Source organism: Bos mutus, chromosome 7, assembly GCF_027580195.1.
Source record: "Bos mutus isolate GX-2022 chromosome 7, NWIPB_WYAK_1.1, whole genome shotgun sequence".
NCBI lineage: Eukaryota > Metazoa > Chordata > Mammalia > Artiodactyla > Bovidae > Bos > Bos mutus.
This window is the reverse complement of record NC_091623.1, coordinates 3,343,433-3,359,664: the sequence shown is the minus strand read 5'-3', so window position 1 is coordinate 3,359,664 and position 16,232 is coordinate 3,343,433. Positions and strand designations below refer to the sequence as shown.

Here is a 16,232-nt window from a genome sequence, read left to right as displayed (position 1 = left end):
TGAACACCCTTGTACCTTTGAAAGCGCCTTCTCTGTGAGATTCCCAGACTTCTTTACCATTCTAGTCTGTCTCTCTTTGGGACCTGCTCTGGTTTGCCAGTATGGTGCCCAGAGCTAGACACAGAATCTTAAGTAGATGTTTTTGGGTTTCAAGGAACAAAGATTCCCTCAGGTCACCTCAAGCAAGAGGAGGTGTTTATAGCAGACTTCAGAAAAACAAGAACCTCAAGTTTCTGGCCAGCCTGACTGGACACCAGGCTGATGAGGCCTCTTGGGAAAAATAGAAATGGCAACACAGCTGGATCTCCAGACAGGGGACAGGAGACCTTGTTAATCCCTTAGCAGCAGGGTGACATTTACCTTCAGAGCTCTGCCTCCACCACTTTTGCTGCCACCAGCCAATTCCTTATCCCCCTCCTCTTGTAGATTTTCTCTACTTCATAGCTTCTGCTTCCTTGTTCTTGCTTCTGTTTTCTTATGTTTCTTATGTCCCCGCCTTGGCCTCTGCAATAGCTCCCTGGCCTGCTGCCAACCTCCTGACATGATCCTTTTTTCCCCAGTTCAGACTTCCAGAAGAATCAAAGTGAGGGAACTTGTTCTGGTTTGGATAAAGCTCTTTAACCAGCCTATGGATTGGCAGACCTTGAGTCTATATCCAATCCACTGTGGCTAGTAAAAGGCTGGATTACATGATTTAAGCATAATGATTGTCCTTGGAAGGAGACAATGGGAGGAAGCCTGCAGTCCATTGGCTACCAACAGGTTTCTTCTTGCATGCCAACTCCATTCAAAATATACTGGCTGGGGACTTCCCTGGTGGTGCAGTGGCTGGGACTCCATGCTCCCAACACTGAGGGCCTGGGTTTTGTCCCTGGTCCAAGAGCTAGATCCTACATGCTACAACTAAGACCCAGTGTAGCCAAATAAATAAAAGTAAATATTAAAAACATATATATATTGGCTGGACTTTCATGGCAGTCCAGTGGTTAAGTCTCTGCCTTTCAATGCAGGGGGAGCAGGTTATACCCCTAGTCAGGAACTAGGGTCCCGCGTGCCATGGGGTGCAGCCAAAAATTAAAAATAATAATAATAAAAATATTGACCACCTTAAAGACCTGTTGAGAAGGATTCAGAGGTTACCTCTAAATGCAGTGGAATATGATGAATTAGAGTTATATGCTGAGGCATGCAAACACGAAGCCTCAGCCTGTATGCCAGTTACTCATCATCCTCATATTATAGCATGTGATATGAAAGAAATGAAACTGTTAGTCATTCAGTCATGTCTAACTCCTTGTGACCCCATGGATGTAGCCTGCCAGGCTCCTCTATCCATGGGATTTCTCAGGCAAGAATACTGGACTGGGTAACCATTTCCTCTTCCACAGGATCTTCCCGACTCAGGAATCGAACCCAGGTTTCCTGCATTGCAGGAAGATTCTTTACCGGCTGAGCCACCAGGGAAGCTCATGTGATCTGAGAAGGCAAACTAAGTGGACGCATCACTTTCCTCATCCTGAGTTTACAAGGACTTTGGAAGGACTAAGATTTCATTTACCTAATTAGACAGCTGGATCACACTGCTGCTGCTGCTGCTGCTGCTGCTGCTGCTAAGTCGCTTCAGTCGTGTCCAACTCTATGCTACCCCATAGATGGCAGCCCACCAGGGTCCCTGGTCCTTGGGATTCTCCAGGCAAGAACACTGGAGTGGGTTGCCATTTCCTTCTCCAATGCATGAAAGTGAAAATTGAAAGTGAAGTTGCTCAGTCACAGCTTCACAATGAGCTTCAGCCACATAAAACCTAAGCCTTTTTCATATCTGCTATTAAATCTCACTTCTCCCATTCTGTATTATGCAAATAAAGAAAAGGAACCAAACAGTTGAATTTTACACATTCCCCTAATAAAGTTCATCTTGCTTAATTTAGCCTATCACTCCAGCCTACTAAAATCATCTTACTGTGTTTTTTTGTTTTTTTGGCCTATTTGATAAATCGCTCATATTGTATGTATCTGCAGGACTCTGTCCATGAAATGAAGGTTAATTGTTTACATTAACTCCTTTAACAAGAGTGACACAAACATGAATTTAGATTATTTGTTTTCATGGACCTACTTTGTGCCACTTGGGATACAGTTGCTCAATAATTTCAAGAAATTATTTTGGGCTAACAAATCCTTTGCATCTTTGTCCATTGTGTGTTCAGTGAAAATAAAGACAATTACATTAGTTCATGGAAGTGGCTTCTTTCATAGAATAATTGCTGTTACTCACTGAGTATCAGTCTAGGTCATGGGTTATCTAATACATTATTTCTAACCCTTGCAATAACTTTAAGAGGTAGGTTTTACTATCCCTGTGTGGGAGGGTGAGGCAATGGAGATATAAAGCACTGAATTATTTTCCAAGATCACACAGCTAGGGCATGGTAGGGCTGAATCCCAGTCCCAATCTGCCTGACCCCAAATCCTGTGTCCCTTCACAGGGCCACATGCCTTCTCCCTGTGCGTGCCTTTCTGAAAGACAGCAACCTTTGCTGGAAATGACAGAAGGCAGAGATCAGGCAGAGATGAACATAAAATAGCTACCCATGGATCACATTTTTTTAAAGTACCACTTTTTCAGGTCTTTAAAATATGATCTAGCCATGCTTCAGAATATTACACAATTGCTGAAAAGAACGAGGTAGATCTACATTTTTCATATAAAAGAATTTAAGATGTCCTGTTAAGTATGTCTATTCAAGCTCCTATTTTTTATACATCATATTAACATAGTTTATATACAGACTTTATTTTCTTGGGGCTCTTAAAATCACTGCGGTCGGTGACTACAGTCATGAAATTAAAAGACGGTTGCTCCTTAGAAGAAAAGCTATGACAAAGAGTATTAACAAGCAGAAACATCACCTTGCCCGCAGAGGTTCATAGAGTCAAAGCTATGGTTTTTCCAGTAGTCATGTACAGATGTGAGAGTTGGACCACAGAGAAGGCTGAGCGCTGAAGCACTGAACTGATGCTTTCAAACTGTGGTTCTGGAAAAGACTCAGAAGACTGCCCAATGGACTCGTGAGTCCGTTGGGCAGCAAAAAGATCAAACCAGTCCATCCTAAAGGAAATCAACCCTGAATATTCATTGGAAGGACTGATGCTGAAGCTGAAGCTCCAATACTTTGGCCACCTGATTCAAGGAACTGACTCATTGGAAAAGACCCTGATGCTGGGAAAGACTGAGGGCAGGAGGAAAAGGGGGTGACAGAGGATGAGATGGTTGGATGACATCACTCAATGGACATGAGTTTGAGCGAACTCCAGGAGATACTGAAGGACAGTGAAGCCTGGCATGCTGCAGTCCGTGGGGTTGCAAAGAGTCAGACACGACCGAGCAACTGAACAACAATGACAATTAATATAGTAGGTAGGAGGTAGAGAATTATAGGTGGCTTCCAGCTTCTTTAATTTTGCCTTCCAGTTTTATTGGCATATAGCACTATATAAGTTTAAGGTATACAGCATAAATATTCAACTTACATACATCATGAAATGATGACAATGAGTTTAGTGAATACCCATCTCATATAGAAACAAAATAAAAAATACTTTTCCCCTGTGATGAGAACTCAGGATTAACTCCAGTTTCCATTTTTAACATTTCTGTTTTGACTGAAGTTTTACATCTATGTACAGTAAACCCCCTACATATGAACCTACATATTGCAACCTTCAAGTTGCAAACTTTCAAAGGTGTGAACATGTGTTCCATCAACATCAGGCATGAGTGACATTGCAGCTTGCCCTCTGTCTCCTATTGCTGACCATGCTTCAGCTCTACCATCTCCCACCCCCCTGCCTCCTCCAGTCAAGTAACTCTTCTTGCCTGTTCACTTGAGGCCAGCTCCTGTATGCCAACTGTTTTACTGTACTACTGAACTTTTCAACTGTACTGTAAGATTTAAAATGCTTTCCTTATTTTTTGTGCTTGTTTTTATGTATTATTTGTGTGAAAAGCATCAATATTATAAATATATTACAGTACAGGACTATTTAGCCAATTGTGTTAGTTGGGTGCCTAGACTAACTTTGTTGGACTTATGAGCAAATTGGACTTATGTTCTCAGAACAGAACTTGTTCATGGGTAGGCAGATCTGAGCTGCCTGTGTCTGTGATGTCAACCATCAGAAATGCATTGTCTCATATAAGACCTAAGTTAGGCTAGGACTTGGGTCAGAGAATCCTGTGGTTACCTGAATTATGACATTCTAGAGCATCTTTGCACTCTCCACCCTCTACATGAGCTCCTTTCACATCACCTGGTGCCACAGCTGCCATTGTGATACTATCCGGTAAAAAAGAGGCAACTATTTCTTTCTGTGTGACTCTTTTTTAGCAATAAGAACCTATTCAAGAACTATCCATAGCAGACTTCTCACATCCTATTAGGCCTGCATTCCGTGTCCCTGCTAACCCAATCACTGGTAAAGGGGACAAAGTTATTCAGCCTGGAATAGGCAAACAATTTTTCCCTAAGACTGGAGAGGCCCATGACTTGCCTAGTCTCTGAACAATACTGGGGTTCTATTAACAAGGAAAAAGAGTGAGAAAAGCTCACAAAAACATAATCAATTGTGTCACAGCTGTTCCCTAAATTAATTATGATACCATGCTCCTCTTGTGAATATTCTCACCCAGTCATTCTATGTCCCTCCCTGAAGCTATGGCTTTGCAGAAGTACATGTGTTTCTGAGCCACAAATACTAGGTTTAAGGACTATTTGCATTGTTATAGTACTAGCTAAAGTGCTACTGATTTTGTTACTGTTACTTATGCTGAGAGGGATACTCATAAACCTCTGATACTCATAAACCTATGGGAAATGTCACTGTAAAGATGGTTGAAACACACTGATTAAAATCCACTGAAGATCCAAAACCTTGGTCTAGGTTGATTTCAGAAACAGAATTCTGAAAGCAAGCAAGTAAATGATTTTTAGTAGTGGTAATATCTGGCTCAATTTAGCAGGATATACAGTATTTGACAAGAAGTATTAAACTGAATAGCTTTTAGAGGAAAAATTTAAAAACAGATCAGTCTTGAATGTTTGAAGACACAGCTTTCTACAACCCTAGGGTTCAATGAGCTCTTCTACCCTTCTGAAAACTTAGAAGAAGGTACCTCCCTGCATTGTTCAACCTTTTGTGCATTTGGAAAAGTCACCAAGACAAAAGTCTCAAGCCCTGTGTTACAAACGTGCAGAATCTCTGACATGGAATCAATGACATTTCTAGAAGGCAAGGTAGCTAAGCATGGCCAACAGGGAGAAAGAAGGAGCAAGAGATATCCCAGCCCCATCAAAGCTGGACCTTCCATCTCCTGACACAACAAGATTAAAAACAAAAATAAATAAATGGGACCTAACACCACCCTTATGGCAGAAAGTGAAGAGGAACTAAAAAGCCTCTTGATGAAAGTGAAAGAGGAGAGTGAAAAAGTTGGCTTAAAGCTCAACATTCAGAAAACGAAGATCATGGCATCTGGTCCCATCACTTCATGAGAAATAGATGGGGAAATAGTGGAAACAGTGTCAGACTTTATTTTTTTGGGCTCCAAAATCACTGCAGATGGTGATCGCATCCAGGAAATTAAAAGACGCTTACTCCGTGGAAGGAAAGTTATGACCAACCTAGATATCATATTCAAAAGTAGAGACATTATTTTGCCAACAAAGGTCCATCTAGTCAAGGCTATGGTTTTTCCAGTGGTCATGTATGGATGTGACAGTTGGACTGTGAAGAAAGCTGAGCACAGAGGAATTGATGCTTTTGAACTGTGGTGTTGGAGAAGACTCTTGAGAGTCCCTTGGACTGCAAGGAGGTCCAACCAGTCCATTCTAAAGGAGATCAGTCCTGGGTGTTCTTTGGAAGGACTGATGCTAAAGCTGAGACTCCAATACTTTGGCCACCTCATGCGAAGAGTTGACTCATTGGAAAAGACTCTGATGCTGGGAGGGATTGGGGGCAGGAGAAGAAGGGGATGACAGAGGATGAGATGGCTGGATGGCATCACCAACTCGATGGACGTGAATTTAAGTGAACTCCGGGAGTTGGTGATGGACAGGGAGGCCTGGTGTGCTGCAATTCATGGGGTCGCAAACAGTCAGACACAACTGAGTGACTGAACTGAACTGAACTGAATCAAATCTGCAAGCTTTTGCACAGCAAAGGAAGCCTTAAACAAAATGAAAAGACAGCCTACCAAAAGGAAAAAATCCTTGCCAACAATCCAACCAACAAGGGCTTAATTTCCCAACTATATAAACAGTTCATGTAACTCAACAACAACAACAAAATAAACAGCCAACTGAACAATGGGAGAAGACCTAAACAAACATCTCTCCAAAGAAGAAACATAGTTGGCCAATGGTGGTGGTGGTGGTTTAGTCACTAAGTTGTGTCAAACTCTTTTGTGACCCCGTGTACTGTAGCCTGCCAGGCTCCTCTGTCCATGGAATTCTCCAGGCAAAAATACTAGAGTGGGTTGCATTTCCTCCTCCAGGGGATCTTCCCAACCCAGCGTTCAAATTTGCATCCCCTGCTCAGCAGGAGGATTCTGGGAAGCCCACAGATGGCCAATAGCCCCATGAAAAGATGTTCAACATTGCTAACTATTAGAGAAACACAAATCAAAATTATAATATGAATGATTACCATGGAGGGAAGGTAGGGTGAAATGAACTGGGAGACTGGGACTGACATATATACACTATTATGTATAAATAGGTAACTAATGAGAACCTACTGTGTAGCACAGGGAACTCTAGGCAATTCTCTGTGGTAACCAAATGGGAAAGGAGTCTGAAAAAGAGTGGATATATGTATACATATAGGGACCTAACAGAAGCAGAAGATATTAAAAAGAGGTGGCAAGAATACACAGAAGAACTATACAAAAAAGATCTTCACAACCCAGATAATCACGATGGTGTGATCACCAACCTAGAGCCAGACATTCTGGAATGCAAAGTCAAGTGGGCCTTAGGAAGCATCACTACGAACAAAGCTAGTGGAGATGGTGGAATTCCAGTTAAGCTATTTCAAATCCTGAAAGATGATGTTGTGAAAGTGCTGCATTCAATAAGCCAGCAAATTTGGAAAACTCAGCAGTGGCCACAGGACTGGAAAAGGTCAGTTTTCATTCCAATCCCAAAGAAAGGCAATGCCAAAGAATGCTCAAACTACTGCACAATTGCACTCATCTCACACACTAGCAAAGTAATGCTCAAAATTCTCCAAGCCAGGCTTCAACAACATGTGAACCATGAACTTCCAAATGATCAAGCTGGTTTTAGAAAATTCAGAGGAACCAGAGATCAAATTGCCAACATCCCCTGGATCATTGAAAAAGCAAGAGAGTTCCAAAAAAATATCTACTTCTTCTTTATTGACTATGCCAAAGCCTTTGATTGTGTGGACCACAACAAACTCTGGAAAATTCTAAAAGAGATGGGAATACCAGACCACCTGACCTGCCTCTTGAGAAACCTGTATGCAGGTCAGGAAGCAACAGTTAGAACTGGACATGGAACAACAGACTGGTTCCAAATAGGGAAAGGAGTACGTCAAGGTTGTATACTATCACCCTGCTTATTTAACTTATATGCAGAGTACATCATGAGAAATGCTGGGGCTGATGAAGCACAAACTAGAATCAAGATTGCTGGGAGAAATATCAATAACCTCAGATATGCAGATGACGCCACTCTGGCAGAAAGCGAGAAGAACTAAAGAGCCTCTTGATGAAAGTAAAAGAGGAGAGTGAAAAAGTTGGCTTAAAACTTAACATTCAGAAAACTAAGATCATGGCATCTGGTCTAATCACTTCATGGCAAACAGGTGGGGAAACAGTGGAAACAGTGGCAGACTTTATTTTCTTGGGCTCCAAAACCACTGCAGATGGTGATTGCAGCCATGAAATTAAAAGATGCTTGCTCCTGGGAAGAAAAGTTGTGACCAACCTAGACAGCATATTAAAAAGCAGAGACATTACTTTGCCAACAAAGGTCCATCTAATCCAAGCTATGGTTTTTCCAGTAGTCATATATGGATGTGAGAGTTGGACTATAAAGAAAGCTGAACACCGAAGCATTGATGCTTTTGAACTGTGGTGTTGGTGAAGACTCTTGAGAGTCCCTTGAACTGCAAGGAGATCCAACCAGTCAATCCTAAGGGAAATCAGTCCTGAATATTCATTGGAAGGACTGATGCAGAAGCTGAAACTCCAATACTTTGGCCACCTGATGCTAAGAACTGACTCATTTGAAAAGACCCTGATGCTGGGAAAGACTGAAGGAAGGAGGAGAAGGGAACAACAGAGGATGAGATGATTGGATGGCATCACTGACTCGATGGACATGAGTTTGAGTAAACTCCGGGAGTTGGCGATGGACAGGGAGGCCTGGCCTGCTGCAGTCCATGGGGTCACAAAGAGTCGGACACGACTGAGTGACTGAACTCAACTAATAGCAGGAAACTAGCATAACATTGTAATGCAAACTATATTCCAATAAGAATTAATTTTTTAAAACCTACAATGAGACACCACCTCACACTAGTCAGAATGGCCGTCATTAAAAAGTCAACAGATAACAAATGCTGGAGAGGGTATGGGAAAAAGGGAACCCTCCTATATTGTTGGTGGGAATGTAAGCTGGTGCATTCACTGTGGAAAATAGTATAGAGATTCCTCAGAAAACTAAAAAGAGAATTACCATATGATCCAGCAATCCTACTCCTAGATATATATCCAGACAAAACTTTAATTCAAAAAGATGCATGCACCCCTATATTCATAGAAGCACTGTTCACAGTAGCCAAAATATGGAATGTCCATAGACAGATGAATAGAACCAGAAGTTATGGTATAGGAATTGGTGCTGGTGTGGATAGAAATCTGCCTGTCAACACAGGGGACATGGGTTTGATCCCTGGTTCAGGAACTAAGCCCATGCACCACAATTGCTAAGCCTATGCTCTATAGCCCGACAGCCGCAGCTACCAAGCCCTTGTGCTGGAAGCCTGCTTGCCTAAAGCCTGTGCTCCACAAGAGAAGCCACCACAATGAGAACCCCGCACATTGCAACAAAGAGTAGCCCCTGCTTGCCACAACTAGAGAAAGCCCACACGAACGATGAAGGCCTGGCACAGCCAAATATAAATAAATAAACGAACATGCAAAACAATCATTTAAAATATAAAGAAGAGATAGTACATATATAATGGAATACTATTCAGCCATAAAAAGGACAAAATAATGCCATTTGTAGCAACATGGATGCAACAACAGATTATCATACTAAGTGAAATAAGTCAGAAAGAGAAAGACAAATACTATATGATATCACTTATATGTGGAATATAAAATATGACACAAATGGGGACTTCCTTGGTGGTCCAGTGGTTAAGAGTCCATGTTTCCACTACGGGAACATGGGTTCAATCCCTGGTTGGGGAACTAAGATCCTGTGTGTCACGTGGCACAACCTCCCCCCACAAAAAAGTAAAATATGACACAAACAAACCTGTCTACAAAACAGGAACAGGATCACGAGCATCAAGAACAGACTGGTGGTTGCCAAGGGGGAGGGGTTTAGGGGAGGGATGAAGCGAGAGGTTGGGCTTAGCAGATGGAAGCTTTTATACATAGAATGGATAAACACCAAGGCTTCACTGTATGACACAGAGAACTATATTCAATATCCTGTGATAAGCTGTAATGGAGAAGAATATTTTTAACAGTATATATATATATATATAATGTGTACATACATAGATATATGTTACATATAACTGAATCATTTTGCTGTACAACAGAAATTAACACACTGCAAACTAGATATACTTCAATTAAAAAATATATTGGCAAAACTAAAACAAAGTTGAACCCTGAATTCACAATTATCTTCATTTCTTCCCCTACCCATCATCGCCCTGTCCCCTAAAATGCCCTTGGCTTTGACCTGCCCCTGTGCCAGGTGCCTCTGCTTGCCCCTCCTGAGCCACTCCCTGCTGCTCTCCACCCTGCTCTGCTGTACCCCCAGGACGCCCAGATTGGAAGGATGCATCAACTGACTCCTCATCCTCTGACCTCCAGTTGAGTCTGTCACTGGTAAGTGATCAATGGGAAGGAGGAGAGAGAACTTGGGAGATTTATTCTCCAAGTTTCCTCCCAGTGGGGTCCCCAAGGGCCAGCTGCATTCTAAGGTCTCAGCTCAACTATGCAGGCTTCTCCACAGTCCTGTCTCCCCAGTTCCATTAACCCAGTCTGTCACCTGCCCTTAGAGGTCTCAGAGTGGCAATAGAGGCCCACTGTTACTAATCTGGGGTTCTGCACTGTGCCTTGTGGTTTCCCTACACTCTGTCCACACTTTTGCAAATAGTTTCTTTATGAACACTTCTTGAGTTCTCCTAATTCGAGGTGCCACCTGTTTCCTGCTGATACCTCTCTCTAATTTGATCTTGTATAGGCTGGATGCTTTTGCTTGCTGATATATCTTGTGTTCCTGACTCCCAAATCACTGCTGTGCTCGGTGGAAACAATCTCAGCCTCCAAAGTTGCAAAGAACCCACTCTACCCTCTGTAGCCAGAAGACTCCAAGCTAGTCACTTTATCTCTTTGAGCATCAGTTTCTTCATCTGCAAAATGGCAATAATAATAATAGTGGTATCCACTTATAGAGATCCCGTTAGGATCAAAAATCACAGTAGGGAGTGATGGAAAGTGTAACAAACTCACACCTCAACTAAAAGGAGATAGCAGCTCCTCAAATCTGAGTGACAGTTGTCTTATGGGAAAGCCTGCTCACAGTTATCAGTTCTTCTGATACTTTGAGCCAAAAGTCCAGATTTCTATATGAAATCTCACTTTTACTAGAATATCCATACCATGGGAACAATAACAACTATTTTATTCATTACTGTATCCCCAGTGACTGGAATAGTGCTGGGCACACAGAAGTGATCAAAAAATATTTGGTAAATAATTATCCCACTTTCTAGACATTAGTAACTAGTGAGTTACTTCGAACTGTGGGGCTGGAGAAGACTCTTGAGATTCCCTTGGACAGCAAGGAGATCAAACCAGTCAGTCTTTAGGGAAATCAACCATGAATACTCATTGGAAGGACAGGACTAGTGTTGAAGCTGAAACTCCCATATTTTGGTCATCTAATACAAACAGCTGACTCATTGGGAAAGTCCCTGATGCTGAGGAAGACTGGGGGCAGAAAGAGAAGAGGGCATCAGAGGATGAGATGGCTGGATGGCATCACCGATGCAATGGATATGAACTTGAGCAAACTACAGGAGATGGTAAGACACAGGGAGGTCTGGCATGCTACAGTCCATGGAGTAGCAAAGAGTTGGACACGACTGGGTGGCTGAACAATGAACAACTACAACTAGTAAAGACATAATAAAACCAGGGCCATGCAAGTGACCATGAGAGTGAATGTCCCCTCAAATTTCACATTCTAAGCACCTCACTCACCTCATCCCAGCCCTAAACAAAACATTCCTGTTAATTGCTACTTTAGACTTCTGCTCTAGAAATAGCCACAATTTAATAGTTCTAGTAAATGATGGATCTTTTTTGAGCCCCCTCCTAATTAGATAAAGCCGTATTTTCAAGAAGTGGGGTCCAGCCATAGTTTTCAGCATTGCCACTATGCAGCCTCTAGCTCAGTTCACCTGTAGCCAGGCCCCTGATGAATATGCTCAGGGCTGAGACAAAAGTAATACAGCAACTTGTTTTAGCCCAAACAGCTCACAGATCCTCCTCTCCTTCTGCTGCAGCCTGAGGATATGAACCCAGTGAGCTGCAGATTTGTTACCCAGTTATAAATGCCAAGAAAGTGGCGCTCCAGCAAAAGAATGATGCGGTGGACACACCATAGACACATAATGTGTGAAAAACACTTCTATTTTAACAGCACTTTGCAGTGACACTAATATTGATGAAAATGTTAGCATGTATTAGATACTGTTATGCTCAGTGAAAGAGGAGGTTTGCAGACTCCAGGCCACTTCTAGTCCAGCCACTTTTTAAGGTGTAAGAAAACATTCCCAGCTAATAGGCATTAGCCCCTGTGTGAAACAGGCTGGTTGGATCACATAAGACCAACACTTGACCTTGGCAAGTATCTTGTGGTGGTCACTGTAGGTTAACTGACACAACAGTCCTTACCCAATCATTCTCATCTGGTCAACTTCCTCTCCAGAGGTTAGTAAGTTTTTCCCCAGACTCTTCTCTGGTTGGCAATGATCATGTAAAACACAGTTCATGAGTGGAACTCTGCTGAGTGAAAAAGGGAGTTCTGGGAAGAAGATGTGCTTTCCTGACAAAAGGGGCAGAAGTGTTAAGTCAGAACTTCTGCCCTAAATTGAATCACATCCCAATTCAGGGCAATGTGATGTCTAGAGCAATCACACAGCCATGTTAAAACCAAGAGGCACAGGAAAAGAGGACTGGAGTGACAGCAGTCTCAATGTCACTGAGCTTCCAAACCAGTACCAATAGCTGCTTTTTCAGTTCAGTCACTCAGTCGTGTCCGACTCTTTGCAACCTCATGGACTGCAGCACGTGAGGCTTCCCTGTCTATCACCAACTCCTGGAGTTTACTCAAACACATGTCCATTGAGTCAGTGATGCCATCCAACCATTTCATCTTCTGTCGTCCCCTTCTCCTGCCTTCAGTCTTTCCCAGCTTCAGGGTCTTTTCCAATAAGTCAGTTCTTTGCATCAAGTGGCCAAAGTATTGGAGTTTCAGCTTCAACATCAGACCTTCCAATGAATATTCAGGACTGATTTCCTTTAGGACTGACTGATGTGATCTCCTTGCAGTCAAAGGGACTCTCAAGATTCTACTCCAACACCACAGTTCAAAAGTGTCAATTCATTGCAGACTGAATAAATAACTATTTGTATAAGGTTCTGTAAATTGACTATGTTGTTCAGTACCAGTGAGTGCATTCTGATACTTATCTTAACCTCTCTGTGCCTCTGTGGTATCATCTGTATGACGAGAATAACAGAAATGGTAACTTTAATGAAATCTGTTCAAAGTCTTAAAACAGAACTTGGATTTACACATATGCACTATTGATACCATGTATAAAATAGATAACTAATAAGAACATGGGCTTCCCAGGTGGCACTAGTGGTAAAGAACCTGCCTGCCAATGCAGGAGACATAAGAGATACAGCATTCAATCTCTGGATGCAAAGATCCCCTGAAGGAGAGCACGGTAACCCATTCCAGTATTCTGTTCATGGAGAATCCTATGAAGAGAGGAGCCTGACGGGCTATAATCCATGGGGTCATGAAGAGTGGGACACACTGAATGACTTAGCATGCACGCGATGAGGACACACTCCTTAATGCCCTGCAGTGACCTGAATGGGAAGGAAATCCCAAAGGGAGGGGTTATATGTATATGAATGGCTTACTCATTTTGCTGTACAGTAGAAACTAACACAACATTGTAAAGAAACTATACTCCAATAAAAACTATTTTAAAGAAGAAAGAACTCAGTACTTAGTAAAGCCTTAACATTAGCATTTTTGCACACTACTGATTAAGAAGTGACTAGGCTTTTTTTTTTTTAATATTAAGGTCATCACAAATAATGCCTGAATCAATGTAAGCAAAAGGCTAAAAGGAAATAAAGCAGATATGTGTGGGCGGGAGAACAGATTTGGATTTAGAAGATCCAGGTTCTAAATGTCCAATAAGAGGGGAAGATAAACAAACAAAGGCACAGCCACTCTACGAACTACATATGCAGCCATTTAAACTGCATGAAAATCGCTTCTTGGCCTTTTGGCTAAGATCAAGTGTAGTATCTGTTCTTATCAGTTTAAAATGAATGGGCAAGATCTATAAGGAAATGAGGAAATGCTTATGACAAGATGTTAAATAACAGGAAAACAGAACTGACACACAGACATATTACATTTAAGTAACAATCCCAACTGTATTTTTTTTAAGTGAAAATGATAAGGCATAAGCCAAAATAGACACAGACACACACCTACTCAGTCATGTCCGACTCTTGCAACCCCGTGGACTCCTCTGGCTCCCCACCAGGCTCCTCTGTCCACGGGATTTTCTAGGCAAGAATAATGGAGTGGGTTGCCATCTCCTCCTCCAGGGGATCTTCCTAACCCAGGGGTTGAACCAGCATCTCCTGTGTCTCCTGCATTGCAGGTGGATTCTTTATCAGCTAAGCCATCAGGTTAGCCCCCAAAATAGACATCTATAAGCTTATGGATAGTTTTCTGCTTTACGATTTTCTGAATTTCCCAAATTTTCAATTTAAAGAATATTTTGTTGCATAGTAAAAATTTTTTATAATTTAAATTTTTTCTCTTTCATACTTTTCTCCATTTGCAGAGTTCCTTTGCAGTAAACTTATACAATAAAATATGTTAGTTTTTTAAAACAAGAAAACACACTTGTTGCCCAGAGGCAGATGGAATCCGACTACTGTTTGTAGTATGGCAAGACCCAAGGCAAAAAATACGTTATGGTTTCTTAAAAGCTACCAACAACATAATTGTAATATATTTTAAAGTATAACTGTGTTGTGGAGGGTGGAATTAATCATTTACAAGGGCTCACTCCTGCTTACCAAAGACATAGGCAGGTGAATTAGGGTGAACCTCAATGTATACTGGTCTGTTTTCAGTTACACTAGAGAAACTGAGGCAGGGGTGCTCTTTCTTTATCCTCCAAGAAGCTTATATGCTTCGTATGAATTTTTTTAGAATAAAAGTTATCTTTTTATTTGAGATTTTGGATTTGTGGCCCAGCTTCACTAGTTACTAGCTACATGACACAGGAGATAGACAAGGTGTGAAGCCTTTGAAAACTGCATTCCCCATCTCTAAAATTATGGATATATCTACTTCACTGGGGAAAGCTATGGCCAGCAAATGAAATAATGTGTGTTAAAGTACTTTATAAACTGTAAAGCCCAGTACAAACTTTAGTGAAAAGAACATAGGCTCAGATTAGGCAGCCTTGATTAACAGTAAGTGACACTTCCTAGTGTGTGATATTTCAGCAAGGTATATAACCTCCCTGAGCTTCAGTTTTCTCATCTAGACATACTTCTTCATCTGTGACACCTGGAGCATTGCAAACACATAATATAGGAAAGTTGTAATTTTACTGTAGCCATTTCCTAGGAATAACTGAAACAGCTCTTCTACTTGGAAGGGCTGCCTCAGGAGGTAGAAGTAGGACTGCCTTCAAAAACAGTTCCTCAAAGCACCTTAATGGCAAAGAAGAACAAAGAACAGGGCAAGGTGTTTGGTCCCTCCCACACCCCAGAGCACTTTACATCCAAGCTCTGAAATATTATTAGGAAAGAGTTCAAGATAATCTAGATGTGAAGAAATATGAAAAAGGAACTGTGGAGGTTAATGTTATATGTCAATTTGACTGGCTCACAAGGTGCCCAGATACTTGGTCAAACATTGTTCTGGGTGTATCTGTGAGGGTGATTTTAGATGAGATTAACATTGGAATTGGTGAAGGAGGTGATGGGATGAATTGGGAGATTGGGATTCACATATATACACTTGATAGTGTGGTGCTTAGCTGCTTCAACTGTCGACCAACTCTGCGACTCCACGGACTGCAGCCCATCAGGCTCCTCTGTCCGTGTGATTCTCCTGGCAAGAATACTGGAGTGTGTTGCCATGCCCTCCTCCAGGGGATCTTCCTCACCAGGGATTGAACCAGTCTCCTGCATTGCAGGTGGATTCTTCACTGCTGAGCCACAGGGGAAGCCCCACACTATTGATACAGTGTATAAAATAGACAACTAATGACAATCTACTGATTAGCACAGGGAACTCTACTCAGTGCTCTGAGGTACCTAAATGGGAAGGAAATAAGAAGAGTAGATACGTGTATATGTATAACTGATACACTTTGTTGTATGGTAGAAACTAACACCAGGGCTTCCCAGGCAGCGCTAGTGGTAGCCAATGCAGCAGACATAAGAGATGTGGGTTCAATCCCTGCGTGGGAAAGATCCCTTGGAGGAGAGCATGGCAACCCACTCCAGCATTCTTGCCTGGAGAATCCCTTGGACAGAGGAGCCTGGTGCGCTACAGTCCATAGGGTTGCCAAGAGTCAGACGCAACTAAAGCGACTTAGCATGCACC

General features: G+C 42.0%; 1 pseudogene; it reads left to right on the top strand.

Moving 5' to 3' along the window:
- Positions 1-13,859: 13,859 nt before the first annotated feature.
- LOC138988722 (U2 spliceosomal RNA) lies at positions 13,860-14,027 on the top strand (annotated as a pseudogene).
- Positions 14,028-16,232: the final 2,205 nt, after the last annotated feature.